The sequence below is a fragment of the Trachinotus anak genome, unplaced genomic scaffold (genome assembly GCF_046630095.1).
Source record: "Trachinotus anak isolate AG129_WGS33_773 ecotype Australia unplaced genomic scaffold, CSIRO_AGI_Tana_v1 ptg000008l, whole genome shotgun sequence".
Taxonomy (NCBI): Eukaryota; Metazoa; Chordata; class Actinopteri; order Carangiformes; family Carangidae; genus Trachinotus; species Trachinotus anak.
In genome coordinates, this window is record NW_027273859.1 from 28,079,132 (window position 1) to 28,093,519 (window position 14,388).

Below are 14,388 nucleotides of genomic sequence, written 5' to 3' on the forward strand. Positions count from 1 at the left end.
TGTCTAATTGCCAATATGTACCTCTGAAGGATTCAATACTCTGCACAAAGATTAACAAAAGAAAAGAAGAGAGACAAATGAAAATGTTAATTTTATTCTCCCATGAATTTATAGAGTGGGTTCCAAATGTTCAACTTTCATTCTGATAATGGCAGCGGCCCCTTTCAGATTACTCTCTACCAGCGTTCTTCTTACTAAAAGCTATCACTACACAGGACAAGCAAGGCCTGCCTGATAAGCCGCACTCTTAAATTAATCTATTGGAAAAGAGGAATATTTGACTATCAGCTTTAATTGTAACATGTTCCGCAAGGCTGATAGTAGTGCATGTGGTGCGGACTACTAATTAAGACAGTGGAGACAAAAGGGAGGGTGCACAATTAAAAAAACTGCAAGAACGAGAGAGAAAGGAGAGGGAGCGACAGTGAAAGGGAAGGAGATGTTTAAAAATAAAATGACTGTCTGTGATTAAGGTGCACAGAACGAGTAATGGAGAACAAATTGAAGACAGGAGAAATGGCTGTTGTGACACTGTATGTGCATATTTTGTGAGGCTTTTCAAAGGTTATAACACCAAAGTTATTGGGCTGTTCCTGGGGTCCCTGTCAGTACAATGCTTTAGCATAGCATTCGCTATCTTGAGTGCTACGAGGCTTTAGCCAGATGCTTGAAGCTTAGTAGCCTCAAATAAATCCAGTCACTTCTTTTTCTTAGATTGGCCTGTGGCTTAATAAATGTTAATGAATGTTTGAATATGCTTATATTATCATTACACTGTACATTCCTTTTAGTTGTACCATAGCTTACATGAAACTGACTTTCTTGGCTACATATTTGATCATCTATAATCCATTTCTCATCTCTCAGAAAATGCTATTGCTAGCCATCTTCTAACATGCTATTGTTAGCGTGCTATAGTATTTGCTTACTGCTTTTTACGCTAATACAAAGCCTACAACTAGCATATTTAAGCGGTAGCTTGCAGATTGCTGTTACTACATCGATCATGCTAAAGTGTTAGCATGAACCTAAAGCTGTGGACCAAATGAAAAATGTCAAACGTTAAACTTTTTAAAAACTCAAGGCGCTCCCAAAGAACATGGAGTGGCACTATCACTACTGTCTCTCAAATTGAGACATGCTAAACTGTTAGCATACTTTAGCCTGCCGAATTATTTGCTTACTGCTTTATGTCCCACAACATTCTGTATGCTAGTACAAAGCCTACAGCTAGCATATTAAAACGGTAGCATGCAGATTACTGATAAAGTGTTAGCATGAAGCTAAAGCTGTGGTCAAAATAAAAAGTGTCAAATTTAAACTTTCCACTTTCACTTCTCACACAGTTTCTCAACATGAGGCATGCTAAACTGTTAGCATGGAGCCTCTTAGCACTAAGCAGAAAGTATGCTAAATTCTGAGCAAGTACACCAATTTCACTCAACATGGTTAATGCTATGTGTTAGCATAAATTCTGCTAATTACTTAACATAGTATCTACTGAAGTTTACTATCATTCAGTACAATGTATGCTAAAGGAATGGAGCGCACAACTAATTAACATACTGGGTAAAGTGTTAGCATGAGACTAGTGTCATTTATTGTGCCGTTTTTTGTCAACATACTTTTTGCAACAGTGTTAGCTTATAGGCTACTGTCAATAAGTGTAATATTCAGATGTTTGTATTGAGCCCACAGGCTTAAGTGTTTGCATGTAACACCTGTGTGAACTGTTTAGTGGATGGTCTTGTTGTCTGTGTTCCCAATTAAGAGCTAAGTTGGCTAATGGGCTAATGTGGGCAATTTCTTCAAAAGTGTCCTGTGACATTCTGCGTCCTCTCCTGTTTGGCAGGTAGTCAGGTCCCCTTTTTCTTTTTTGTCTCTTTTTGGTTGTTCTCTCTCTCTCTCTCTCTCTCTCTCTCTCTGTCTCTGAGAGAGGTTCAGTTTGGGGAGAGGATGTGGGGAACAGCTGGGCCCCATCACTTCTCATTGCGGGCCTGGGAGAGACGTAGCTGACAGAGTGATGCACAGAGCCTGTCCTTGCTAATGACTGCGCCATTCTCCATCATTATCACCATCATTAGGAAATTAGGGGGACAGAAGGTATTTACTGTAAACCTGCCACCTCCCAAGGAGAGATAAATAGAAACTGATAAATGTGATCGCGTGATGCTGCCTGTCTATTAACCTTCCCATTTTCCAGCTCCAGCATATGCACATTTAACAATCATTAATATTCTCTAATTGGGCCAGATTTTAGTGAGGAAAAATACTCTTGAAGACGAAGGACTCTGTGTTCACATCACTTGCAACCACAGTCTCGTGTCACTGCTGCTTTGCAGAGCTGCAGCGCCCTCAATACACCACCACCAAAGCTTTGAAGAAGATGGAAGCTGCGATTCACAAGGTAATTCAGATATAACTTAACAATGATAAATTAGCATAGCAATGTTTGTCCAAGGTGCCTATCATAAACTTCTTAGTAGCACATACATTATTACATTGGTGGTAATAAAGTTAGTTACAAACAAAGACAAAATAACTACATATAAAGCATCACAATTTTGTCAGTGCACACAAAAACATCCACTATCAATTCATGTATCACTACCTCTGGATTTATGTCTGATGTGTAGTTTGCAGGGAGAGAACAGCTTTTGTGTTGCATTCTACCAAATTAGCTCTGCTGTGCCTATTGGCTAATTTACATCTTGCTAACTGCTTGGCAGCGCTGCAGAGGCTGATTGTTCAGTGTTTGACTGCGTTACAGCTGGATAACAGCAGGTCAGGACTGCTGTCAAGGGCACACACACACACACACACACACACACACACACACACACACACACACACACACACACACAAACACAAACACAAACACAAATACACTTGCACCCACTTCTTGTCTGTCTGAGGGAATATTAGCCTGCTCAGCGTATATCTGCAGTGCGTATGTTCTATGTGGAGGCTCACCCTGTGAACCACACACACACACAAACACACACAAAGGCACAGACTAAGCTGGGGGCAAGGAGACTGTGGATTGTAGGATAAAGAAGGATTTCACAACTGTTTAGCTTTTGTATTCCCAGAGTGATGTGTCCCATTCTGGACAGCAGAATGTTTAACACTTGTTTTGGTGCTTTTGCATTGAATTTTTGTTTTATATTTTGTTTATTTCTATTAATTTGTCTACTTAAGTTTAATGTTTTTGGACATTATTTTAAGCAGTGGTGTCTTGTTTTATTTTTTGGATTTCTGAGTTTTCTGGTTCATCTGCAGAGTTTGTATATTTCTGTCTTCTTTTCCACTACTTTTCATATGATACTTATCTAAACCCACACAGGAAACCCACCAAATACTTCATATTGTCTAGTGCATTTTTTACAGTGTAGTGCTTGCTTATGACCTCTTAATACAAAGAAATGTTTCCTTGTAACACCACCAACAGGATACATGTCTATGAATTGTGTTCATAGTTATCAAAAGTGATTGAGTTCCTTCAGTTTACTCAACATTTTAAAAGCCACAGATAAACCCAAACAGAAATATAATACATATATATCAACATATCCATCCTCTGGATATATGAAATATAAGCTTAAAATATATCAATGAAATACCTATAGTAAAATTTGTATATGTACATATATGAAAAAATATCAATATGATAATTTTTTACAAGGGATAATATGTAACAACCATATATATTTATATGTGCAAGTTTATATATGCAATCTTCTTTCTTTTTGATTTGTCATTAACTTGTTTTGGCTTTGGGATAGATATATATTTATGTAACATATGTTTACAATATAAGCAAATATACATAAACATATACAATTGTATGAACTAGATATATATGTCAATATATGAAATAATTCCACTCTCTAATAGGGTTCATATATAATTTTTACATATATGCTTTTATTCTATATGTACACACGTCATATAAGGAAATGAAATATATGTACATTTTTTACATTTGCGTATACGAAAGCAAAGTTCAGAGACTAGTCTGAAAAATTAACTTGACTATGTCTAGTCAAATACCTTTTTTTCTTCTTCCCCACTCTGGTAATCATTTCACAGCCCCTTAAATTCATGGTGTGACCTCTTGTGGGAGTTCTCATCTCCTGTTTCGTGACCACTGGTCTGATGGCTTCTGTCGAAACAGCAAAATGATGTGCTCACAAATAATATTGTGTTGTCTTAAAAAGAAAAACATAGATGATGATTGTGCGTCTGTCATTTTATTTTTGAGCATGATCTGAAAAGGTCACGCCACCACCACTGTGAGTGCAGACATTACAAATAACTAGACTTTATTAGGCTTTAAATGGGCGCAGCCGTCATTCCCAGTGATTCACAAGTCATCCAAACGTCACCGTTTATTGTTTGTGTTTATTTGAAGGAGCAGTGCATTGTCTCTCTGGTTTTCAGCGACACCAGAGAGGGATTTCAGGGCCCCATCTGACAGACATCTATCACATGTTCATTACAATGATCAGAGAGACTGTGAGTAGGTTGACACACACACAAAAAAAAAAAAGGAAACAAAACATCCTCCTCAAATCACTGAGGAGGCCTGAGTGGACGACGTCAATGCAGCTGATGAAATTAGATAACACAAGTGTAATTTTATAATGAAAAACAAAAACGCTGATGTGCATTTGATGCAGCAATTAGGGGGAAGCCTAATGATGATAATTTGAGTTTTAATTCTGAACCCACTAGTGACTGGCAGAGTCTATCAATTACTGCATTAAAACAGACCCCAGCTGCAGCAGCCACGGCAGCCGCCTCCCAAATTGTCGTCTAAACTGCTGTCGTCTCCTCTCCCATCGCTCGCCGCCGTAATTGCAGTTTAACCAGTTCATCATAATCACACAACAGTTTCCCCCTCCCAGCAGAACAAGGATGTGATTTTCACTCCGGAGTGTGTGGCGCGGCGTGTTTGTGTTTGCAGATGGCTGTGATGAGATGTATACGGATAAGTGTGTGGGTCTGTTACAGGCTAATACAGTGTTTAATTGAAATGGTTATAGTTAAACTAGTTCTAGGCCCCATGTTATTCAAGATTTTATTCCACTGTGACTCAGGAACATGTGTTATGTCCTTCATGAGGTTCAGTGAATAACATGTTTATTAAAAGTGCTCCAGTGTAGGGACGTGTCTGGTGTAAATGATGAAGTGATTTGCTGGAAACACAGCACAGTGTTGGAAAACCTCCATGGTCCTTCTAAGAGTCCAGATCATCAACTAATACATTACATTACAAATATGCACATAGGCTGTACCTAACCCCCAGGAAGCATCACTCCATGAAGATCATCACATCTCCTGATAGTGACCGATGTTCACTCAACACCCTGCGCTCTTTTATGCCTGTGATTTGGGAAGTCGATGTGGTTAGATTCTGAAAGCAAATATCTCTAATATACTCAAAGTGATATGATTGACTCCTCTTGGAGCCAGTCTTAAGACTCTCCGGGCAGGGGATGCAGCTTACAATTTGTTTAAAGAGGGGGGGTGTCGTCATTGAGAAAGTGAGAAAGCTAACACTTGTTCTTCTTTTTGTTTTTTAGCTGATTTCATCCAAATCTGACCCTAAACTGAATTTTATCAGGTTTCACAAAGTGTAAACTTTAGCTTCAGTTTGTCGTTAGCAGCAGGATTTTAAGCTTGACTGTTAGATGTTTCTCATCTGAATGTGACTTGTACGCAGTAAACTTAATGTTTCTATGTTACATTATTATTGTACAGTTTGTTTTTTTTTGTGCCATCTTTCAGACTAAAACTTGAGACTTTTTTCTCTGGAAACCTGGACACAGGAAATATCTGCTTCCACTTCACAGGGCTATTTGACTGGGCTAAACTGAGCGGACTAATTAGAAAGGCTCGAGGTCATTTAGAGATGTATTTGTTAAATATTACCAACATGTAACCAGTAAACATGTACAGTATACTTATAAAAATAGAGGAGTGTTTGAAATCTAAAAATGGAGCTTCTGTAACCCCTCATTCAGAAAATCTCGCTCTCCTCCCTGTGTCTGTTTTTTCTCTTTGAAAGAGCAAAAGCAAATTTCAAGGTAGAACAAATCGAGCATGAATTTCTGCGTCTCAGCCACATGCCACTTAGCATGATCAGCATTTCCGCCGCTAGCTGCAGGCAGGAAGACAAACAGGGAGAGGGTGTCACACCGAATGCGAACCGAGGCGAGTGTTGAGAGCTTATTGGCCACTCACGGTGTTGGTGATCTGTAAGATGAAGCTCATTCTGCTGTTTCAGGCACCGTAAATCGCTGTGGATGGGAGCATCAGCTGAATGCCTGCAGTGCCAAAATGCTTCTGTTCAGCTGAGAGGGAAAATATCCTTGAAGCCTGGTCACTGTGCACACTACAGTAGCAATTTATTGATGATAAGCAATGGGATGAGAACGCTATTAACAAAAGCTGGATCCTGTTTTACATCCTGAGAGACCAAAGGAATCAACTGGAGTTTTCAAGAGATCCCAAGATTGTTTATCATTTTAATATCAGAAATACTAATCATATGATATTAGTTCAATCATATCATCATTCTGTATTTTACATTGTGCAAATTGGAGGGAAATATCCTGGATCATTCATTAGCATGGAATGAGTGGAGGGTGCTTTTGTTCCAAAGCAAAATCTAATTTTTGCAAAATGTGCAGGGCTGTACTCTGGATTGTTACTTCTATCAAAAGAGTAAAATATAAACTCCAGCTACAGAAGTGTCACATGTATGTGTTGTATCTTGTTAGCTGGCAAGTTAGCAACCAACACATTATCTGACTGTTGGTGTCTCATTTTTTAAAATCATTTTTCTGACAGGATTCTGTTAGAAATGGGATTATATTTCTTCTTGATGTGTGTTTTATCACATTTTAGGAAGCTTCTCTTTTTTTCTGATCTGCTCCCATTTTAATTTGCAGTTTATGCTGTTTGCTGTTCATGCAAACTCATCACTTTCTCTGTCTGGATAATTTCAGTGAAGTTTACATTGCCACAGCACTCACAGTATTCAGTGTGTACGACTACAGTAATGTCATACTCACCACTACTGTTTCTCTTTTTAATACAAATACTGATTTAATTTCCTAATTATTTTTTTGATCACTGTTAAGCTGCTGACAATCTAACTCAACACTGTCTGCTCAGGTGTTACACATTTAAGGGTAAAATTTAAAGGTTCTATATTAATACTGTGAAAGTATCAAAGCCTCAGTCAACAGAGAAATGCACACAGCCTGTATTCAGAAACTGAGCCTTAAAACCAGCCGTCAGGACTTCTGGAACTTTGTGATGTCACAACAAAGTCACTGCTCTCAGCCATGCCCCAAACCCCGCCCACCTGGGCCACCATCCAACCTTGCAGGATTTGGTTTCTCTGAGTCTTTACCTGAAATCTGCTGTATTTGTATTAAATCATTCAGAAAACAGTCAGCCAATCAGAAGAGAGGCTCAGATCCTGTCTTCTGATTGGCTGACTGACCTGTTGTTACTAGATTTCCAGAGAGAAGCCTGAGAGAGGAGAGGTAAAACTACACTGAGATGGTTTTTGGTTCTTAAAACCACAAATATATCTTCTGATGGAGATCAACACTTCAAATAAAACACTGGAAAAGTGTAAAATATGGGACCTTTAAAGTCTGTTACATAAACTTTTATTAGCAACCAGCCGTTATTTGTAGATCCAACATGTAATGAAACGGCTTCAGAGCTGTTAGAAGGCACCTTTAATGCACCTAGACGAGTTGTTTCCTCTGTTTTCCAGGCTTTATGCTAAGCTAACTAGACAGTACCCAGAAGTGTTTCCTTACTGAAATCCCAGAGATGAAATGAAATGTAATTTTATGCAAGAAAGAAATACAGGCACTCAAGCACATGCAGCACAAACACACACACATCATCCTAACCCTTCACTCATTAGTCCTCCATACTCTCTTAAATCACACCACATCTCTCCCTCTGTCTCTCCCTCTGTCTCTCTCTCTCTCCCTCTGTCTCTCTCTCTCTCTCTCTCTTTCTCCAGCAGACCTGTGAAGCTCGATCTGCGATGTTGTGCTCGCTTCCAAAAGTTTCCAGAAGAGCAGATGAAGAAAGGAGTCGGGAGGCTGGATCAGCTGGCCTGTGATCTCCTGTGCGAGCCAAGCTGTCTGATTGGCTGGAGGGCTGGAGGGCCATCTTGCCTCCCTGGCAGGCAAGTGGCTCAAGCAGTTTGTGTGTGTGTGTGTGTGTGTGTGTGTGTGTGTGTGTATGGAGGTGGGAGGGGGGTAAGAATTTGGAAAAGCAGAGGGTGAAAATGTGTGGGTGCTGGAGTGTTGGGAGGGGAGGGATTTATGACTGAGAACTGTGAAGATGAAGAAGGGATGGCTTTTCTGTGTGTGTGTGTGTTTGCGTGTGTGTTTGCATGTGTGCACTGTAGCATATGTGTGTTTCACTGTGTGTGTATGTGTGTGTGTGTGTGTGTGTGGAGAGAGGAGTCTGCAGGACCTTCAGAATCAGAATCTGTGATGGGTTAATTTAAGGCCTGAAAAATACAAGACACTCACAGTGTCACTGTTTCTTTAAGTAGTATTAATCCAGAATGGGTCTGTTTACTGAACTCACCATTACTTGCTTTGTATATTTGTAGTTGTACAACCGTCATATGCTTATATAAACAAAATAAGCCTCAGAAGATTTGTAGTTTTTCTGGTGCATTTCCATATTTTGGCCTTTGAACAAACTAACCAATGACTGTAGGTGTCTGTGGAAGTTAGTTGTGATTTACTCCTTCTTAAAGAGAAACACTTACAATGGTGGAAGCAGCACATTACACACACCTGCAGGACTGCACACACAAGAGACACACACTCTCATACTCCACATTGTGTGTGTGTGTGTGTAGGTTTGCTTGTAATAAGTGATAAAACCAGATAATCGAATTCTTCCATCATTATTTTTCATTATCGTAAAACTGAATGGTTCAAATGCTGATTGCTTCATCTGAATAGAGACATGAGTTTTATATTTGTTTTATAATTAACTGTTGTCTGTGCTTGTGTGTGTGTGTGTGTGTCTGTGGTTTTGTGCCTGCAGGGATGTGTGTTGTGTGTGCATCATTCTAGTCTCTAACTTGCACAACTTGGTGTGAAAAAAACAGTTACACTCTTTTTCTAAAATCATGACTTTTGCCACACTTCAGGTATTTAGTCAGTTTTTTTGCTTATTTACTTCCTTACATGGTCAAAAGTATGTGGACAGGGATTTGTTCCCATCCAGCTACAGGAGCAACAGTGAGGCCCAGCACTGATGGAGGTCTGGGCTGCAGTCTGCGCTCCAGTTCATCCCAAAGCTGCTGGATGAGGCTGAGCTCAGGGCTCTGTGCTGACCACTCACACTCATGTTTAAACTGTTTAAAGCTCCAATATCTTACACTTGTCCTGTTTTATTTGAAGTGTTGATATCCATAAGAAGATATATTTGTATTTATGCCACGAGAAACCAGATCCAAACAGTGAAGCTTCTGTGAAATGATATGAAATGATTGTTTTAGTGTTAATACTGGATTGTATTTTATATTTGGGCATCACCACTGTCAGAAATTCCAGATTCTCTGGCTTGGAACCAAGTCACAGGCTGATTGCGATCGATGGAAATACAAATTATAATTTAATGCTTTACTGTTAAGATTTCCCTTCATTAGACTTGAGGGATCCACGCGGATGCAGCCCACCCCCCTCTATTTGTGTCTTGTGTTGCATTAGAGTTTAAAACTAAATGTGAAATTACACAAGATGAATTTAATACTACGCACAGCTCTCCATCTTCCTCTCTTTGTGTAGAATTAAAAGTGCAGCTTCACATGGAAATGGCTTCAGAAACTACACATGAAGCAGCAGTTGGTCTGTGGACAGTGAAATATTTGCAGACTGTGGCGTATTTTTGTGGACTGTGTGCATGTGCAGCAGACACATTTCCAAACCTCAGATGGTGAAGCGGAGTCTGTGGATGGGCGGGTCAGAGCGGTAGCAGCAGGCCAGCGTTGGCTCTGCTCTGGGCTGTAGCAAGGACACGGTACAGGCTGAAATGTTAAACCAAGGTCCTTTGTGTTATTGCTGACATTATGTTTCATTCCCTAATTCCCCCCCGGCGTGCACTTTTGATGATCGTACAGCACACGCAGACACAGACACTGAGTGGGCGTACTGGAGTAGGACAGATAATGACTAGTACTTGTACCATAATAGCCGCTAACGCCAGAACAGTGGGGGCTTTTGACCCTCCTTCTCCAGCTGATCACTGTCTTTCTCCCAGTCATTTCACAATTTTTTTAAATACAGACCCACTGTTTCAGTATTAGCTTATCAAAGCAGTTAGAGCTAACAAAGATACCACAGAGCTGAAAGCTTCTTCATCTTTGCTCTGATAGATACTGAATCTGTTTCATACCGTACCAGTAGAAATGACTATAAACTATTAGATATTGATAACTACTCATAACTGCTGCAGTTATGAAGATGAAGGAAGAGCCTTGTGTCACAACTGAATGAAATGAGCCAGTGGAAGAGGAAAACAAAGGGAATCTTAGTTTGCAGAGGCATCAAGCCAATGAAAGCAAAGACTGATCAAGTGCTTTAGTTCAAACAACTGCACCAACAGACCAGCAGCCGAGGGTGAACCAACAGCTGACGTGCTGTAAGTTCTGCATCTGTGTGACACTGATGACTCCTCACAGTCTGTATTAATCATCCAGAGGCATTTCTCAGTCACAAAGAAAACAAACTAACATATACAAATACCACACTCTGAATAAATGCTGTAATTATATGTTCGGACATAAACTTGAATATGTGATGAAACGTTGAAGCTGTGACTGTTGTCAGTCTGTGTGAAGACACCGTATGAACAGCTGACTGACAACCTGGTCTGTCAGTTTTCTAAAACACACACAGCTACACACAGGTGGTGGTTTCATCACCTGAGATTATCACCTAAATAATTTTATTATAACAAGATTACTATTGATTATCGATAACACAACAATAAGCCTATAAATCAAAACCAGATGTTCCCAGATGCTAAACCTATAGTATATGAACAAAGGTGTTTGTTCGGTTCATTTAATGTTGTGAGTCTGTTTAAACCTACAGAAATACATTAATGGATGAACTAAAACATTTATTATCACTATTGTAATGTTACTGTTGCATAAATAGATCAACTTAAATTCTAATCGATGCACTGACGATCGATTGGCTTTGACTTTACACTTTACAACAGCAATGTGAAGCATCTTTCAGACATTCTGAAAAAAGTACAGAACCAGTTTACACCAAACACACACCCATTACATTCTGGTGCCAATCTGAAGAGGACATTTTTTTAACCACTGTCACTTTGAGACGAGGCCTTTTTTTAACAGTTTTGTCAGTTTCTCAGGAAATGTTTGACGTAAAGATTCAGACATATTTATGGTGGAGATCTACGAGTTAGTTTAGCTCTCACAGACGTGTGGAGGAGGGTTTGGCCTTGGTGGAGGTTTGTGTTCTACTGAGTGTCATTCAAGTTTAGACTCTCACTGTTTATTGGAATGACAACAAAACACTGTTCAATCAGAGTCATTACAACTGAAACCTTAACTGTAGACTCACTGACTTAACCTTTCACAGTCTCTAGTGGCAGTGGAGTGGAGTCAGTCCCTGTGTGTGTGTGTGTGTGTGTGTGTGTGTGTGTGTGTGTGTGTGTGTGTATGTGACATCATCCAGTGTGGGGCTTTGTTGCTGTGACACCCATGGCCTTCTGGAGCCCAGACACCCCCTGTGGAGACCAGAGAGACGTGTCACCTTGATCACTGTGTCCCCGGGAGACTGCCACCACACACACACACACACACACACACACACACACGGAAATTTGAATTACTCTGGTTGTTGGGACCACTGACTACATTCTCACACATTACTAATGCTTATTATTAATAATAATAATGCCAATATGAGCCCAGAACCCTACTTCTAAGTAAAGCAGTGTCCTCAGTTAAAGACAATGGGTCCACATAAATGTAGGAAAAACATTTTTATTTTGTCAAAACTCCAGTCACACTGAACAGCAGAGACAGGATGTAAGGGATAAAACTGCATGATCTATTCCAAAGATTATTACATTTCTATAGTTTTATTTGCTCTCGCCTTATTCCTGACAATTTACAGTGATACTGTTAAATATCTTGTGTTTGTGGAAAAATAAGGACATAAAAAGAAGAAATTACACATTCACTCTTCTCAAAAATGTTTTTAGAAAATCAAAGTAATAACAATTTTTTCAGTCATTAATCTATATTTCAGTAACCCTTGGGGATTTTCCACTTATTTTAATAAATATCAAAGAAATACTATATTACAGACCATTTTGGTCAAGATGAACATACTGTAAATATTATTATTAACCAGGGGGGGTATTTTGTCACGGTAAAAGTAAAAATGAGGCAAAGCAATAAAATAAAGTAACAGGAAAACAGCTCAACAAGTTGTGTGTTATGAGCCTGAGCGGTCTGGCTGTGTAAGTCACTTCCTGTACGCTGTGTCCAGTGGATATTTACATGTAAGGGTGCATTTAAGAAAAGGCAGCTTCTAGCTTTACATGATCGAGATGATCACAGTCCTCAAATCAATTAGGAGCCAGAAGACAATATGGACGTCGGCTGGCCTGCGGCTGCAGCCTCCCACTGGGGAAATCTTCGTCTTCTCTTTCCAAGCACGACTTCCAAGGACGGGTGTGATGTCTCGCGAGTGAAGGGGTAGAGGGTGGGGGGAGCGGGGCGGGGGTTTGGGGTAGTGGTGACGGCGGCGGGGTGCAGTGCTCTCCAGAGCAGCCGGTGTCTCTTTTGTGACAGGTGATAAAGTTTGAAATGCCAACCCAGTGCACTCCAGGCGCAGGTGTGGAGAATATGTCCAGGAATAGCCAGATCCTCTGTTCACAAGTCTCCTGACACCGCTGCGACAAATATCGCCCCTGCCCAACAACTGGAGACAATGATACGTGTCACCTTGGGTTCTGTTTTTTTGGTTGTCTTTTTTGTGTGCTTCCCACTGCTGAATTTGTTTGGCTGTTTGCTTCTGGGCAGACTGGTCCAAAGACATTTACAGATACAGGATCTGAAAAGTCTTAACAGGTATAAAAGGTGCACTTGTGCATAGGAATACAGTAGTTCCAATGGAAAGTGCTGTTTGATGGCGAGATAAAACTGTTAAAATATTAAAATTAAAGCATACACTTCTCCAAATTGAGAGGGCGCCAATCCAAATCTACCGCAGGTTATACACTGACCATAGATAAGTGCCTCACACAATCCCACGTCAAATAACTGGAACTATCACTTTAAGATGACAACAATCTGACAGGAATCACAAAGATACACCTCCCAGAGGGAGGAAGTCAACATCAGCATCAACATCACTTTATGGTAACTAATCACTAAGAAAACACTACCAGCATCAGGCCTTTTTAAACACACAGCTTCTGTGTGGACGAATAACTATAATAACTACACTTCACTTAGTGCTTTATGCTTTTTTACTTTCACTACATTTGCTTTGAATAATGTGACAGATTTACACTTTAGTGTTGCTCTGTGTTAATGAAAAATCTCCATATTTATTGTTGGGTAGGAGCAGATCTCTTTTTATTGGCTTGTTCAGTTTGAGTAACGTCACACTCAAACTGCAGCTCCCTCACGTCCAGGCAGACAACGGCCCTTTGAATGTTAGACTGTAAGATAAATAAACACGTTGCAGTTCGGACCGCTCGTTCCACCATTCACTCTGATGTTTTACTGTTCCCACATCACCCTCCTGACCACGGTCTCTGTGTGGCGACAGGGGCTTCAAGATGTTTTCAAATCTCTGCTGCTGATGTCTTGCTGGGGATGGCCATCTGTTTTTGCGTCTCCCACCGAAGCTGTGCCGAGGACGGGCTCCTGGCTCCTGCCTTCACTCGGCTTCTGTTGGGGGTAATAATGTGTGCTGGTTCTGGGAGCCCAACTGGTGTCCATGAGTTTGTCCTTTACCGCCACTCATCCTTGTCCCAGTCACGCCACAGCGAGGGCAGAGAGCCATGCCGTGATGGAGTGGACTTCAGGGGGCTGCCTTTCATCGCTGAGAGAGGATTCTGGGCAGCCGACGTGGGGTCGCTCTCTCCACACTGCAGCGTCTCTCACCAGCATCCTGTTGTATTGTCTTACACTATAATTGACCATTTTAGGCTCGTATCATTACACTCGTACCCACAGGGACATATTCAGATCATGATTATAGAGCGTTAGCGTTCGGGGTATTAACACAGTGAACACTGCTTTGGTGAGTTGCAGATGTAAACATG

The 14,388-nt window shown here is 40.5% G+C and overlaps 1 long non-coding RNA gene across 3 annotated transcripts in view; it reads left to right on the forward strand.

Annotated features, from left to right (window-relative positions):
• Positions 1-13,441, forward strand: part of LOC139624671 (uncharacterized) — a 73,720-nt gene extending 60,279 nt beyond the window's left edge. The window contains exons 4-5 of one of the 3 annotated variants that reach the window (XR_011691714.1): positions 2,343-2,407; positions 8,060-13,441. This is a non-coding gene — a long non-coding RNA (uncharacterized lncRNA). The remainder of the gene's footprint in view (positions 1-2,342; positions 2,408-8,059) is intronic. The other 2 variants (XR_011691715.1, XR_011691716.1) reach the window with 2 other exon arrangements.
• Positions 13,442-14,388: the final 947 nt, after the last annotated feature.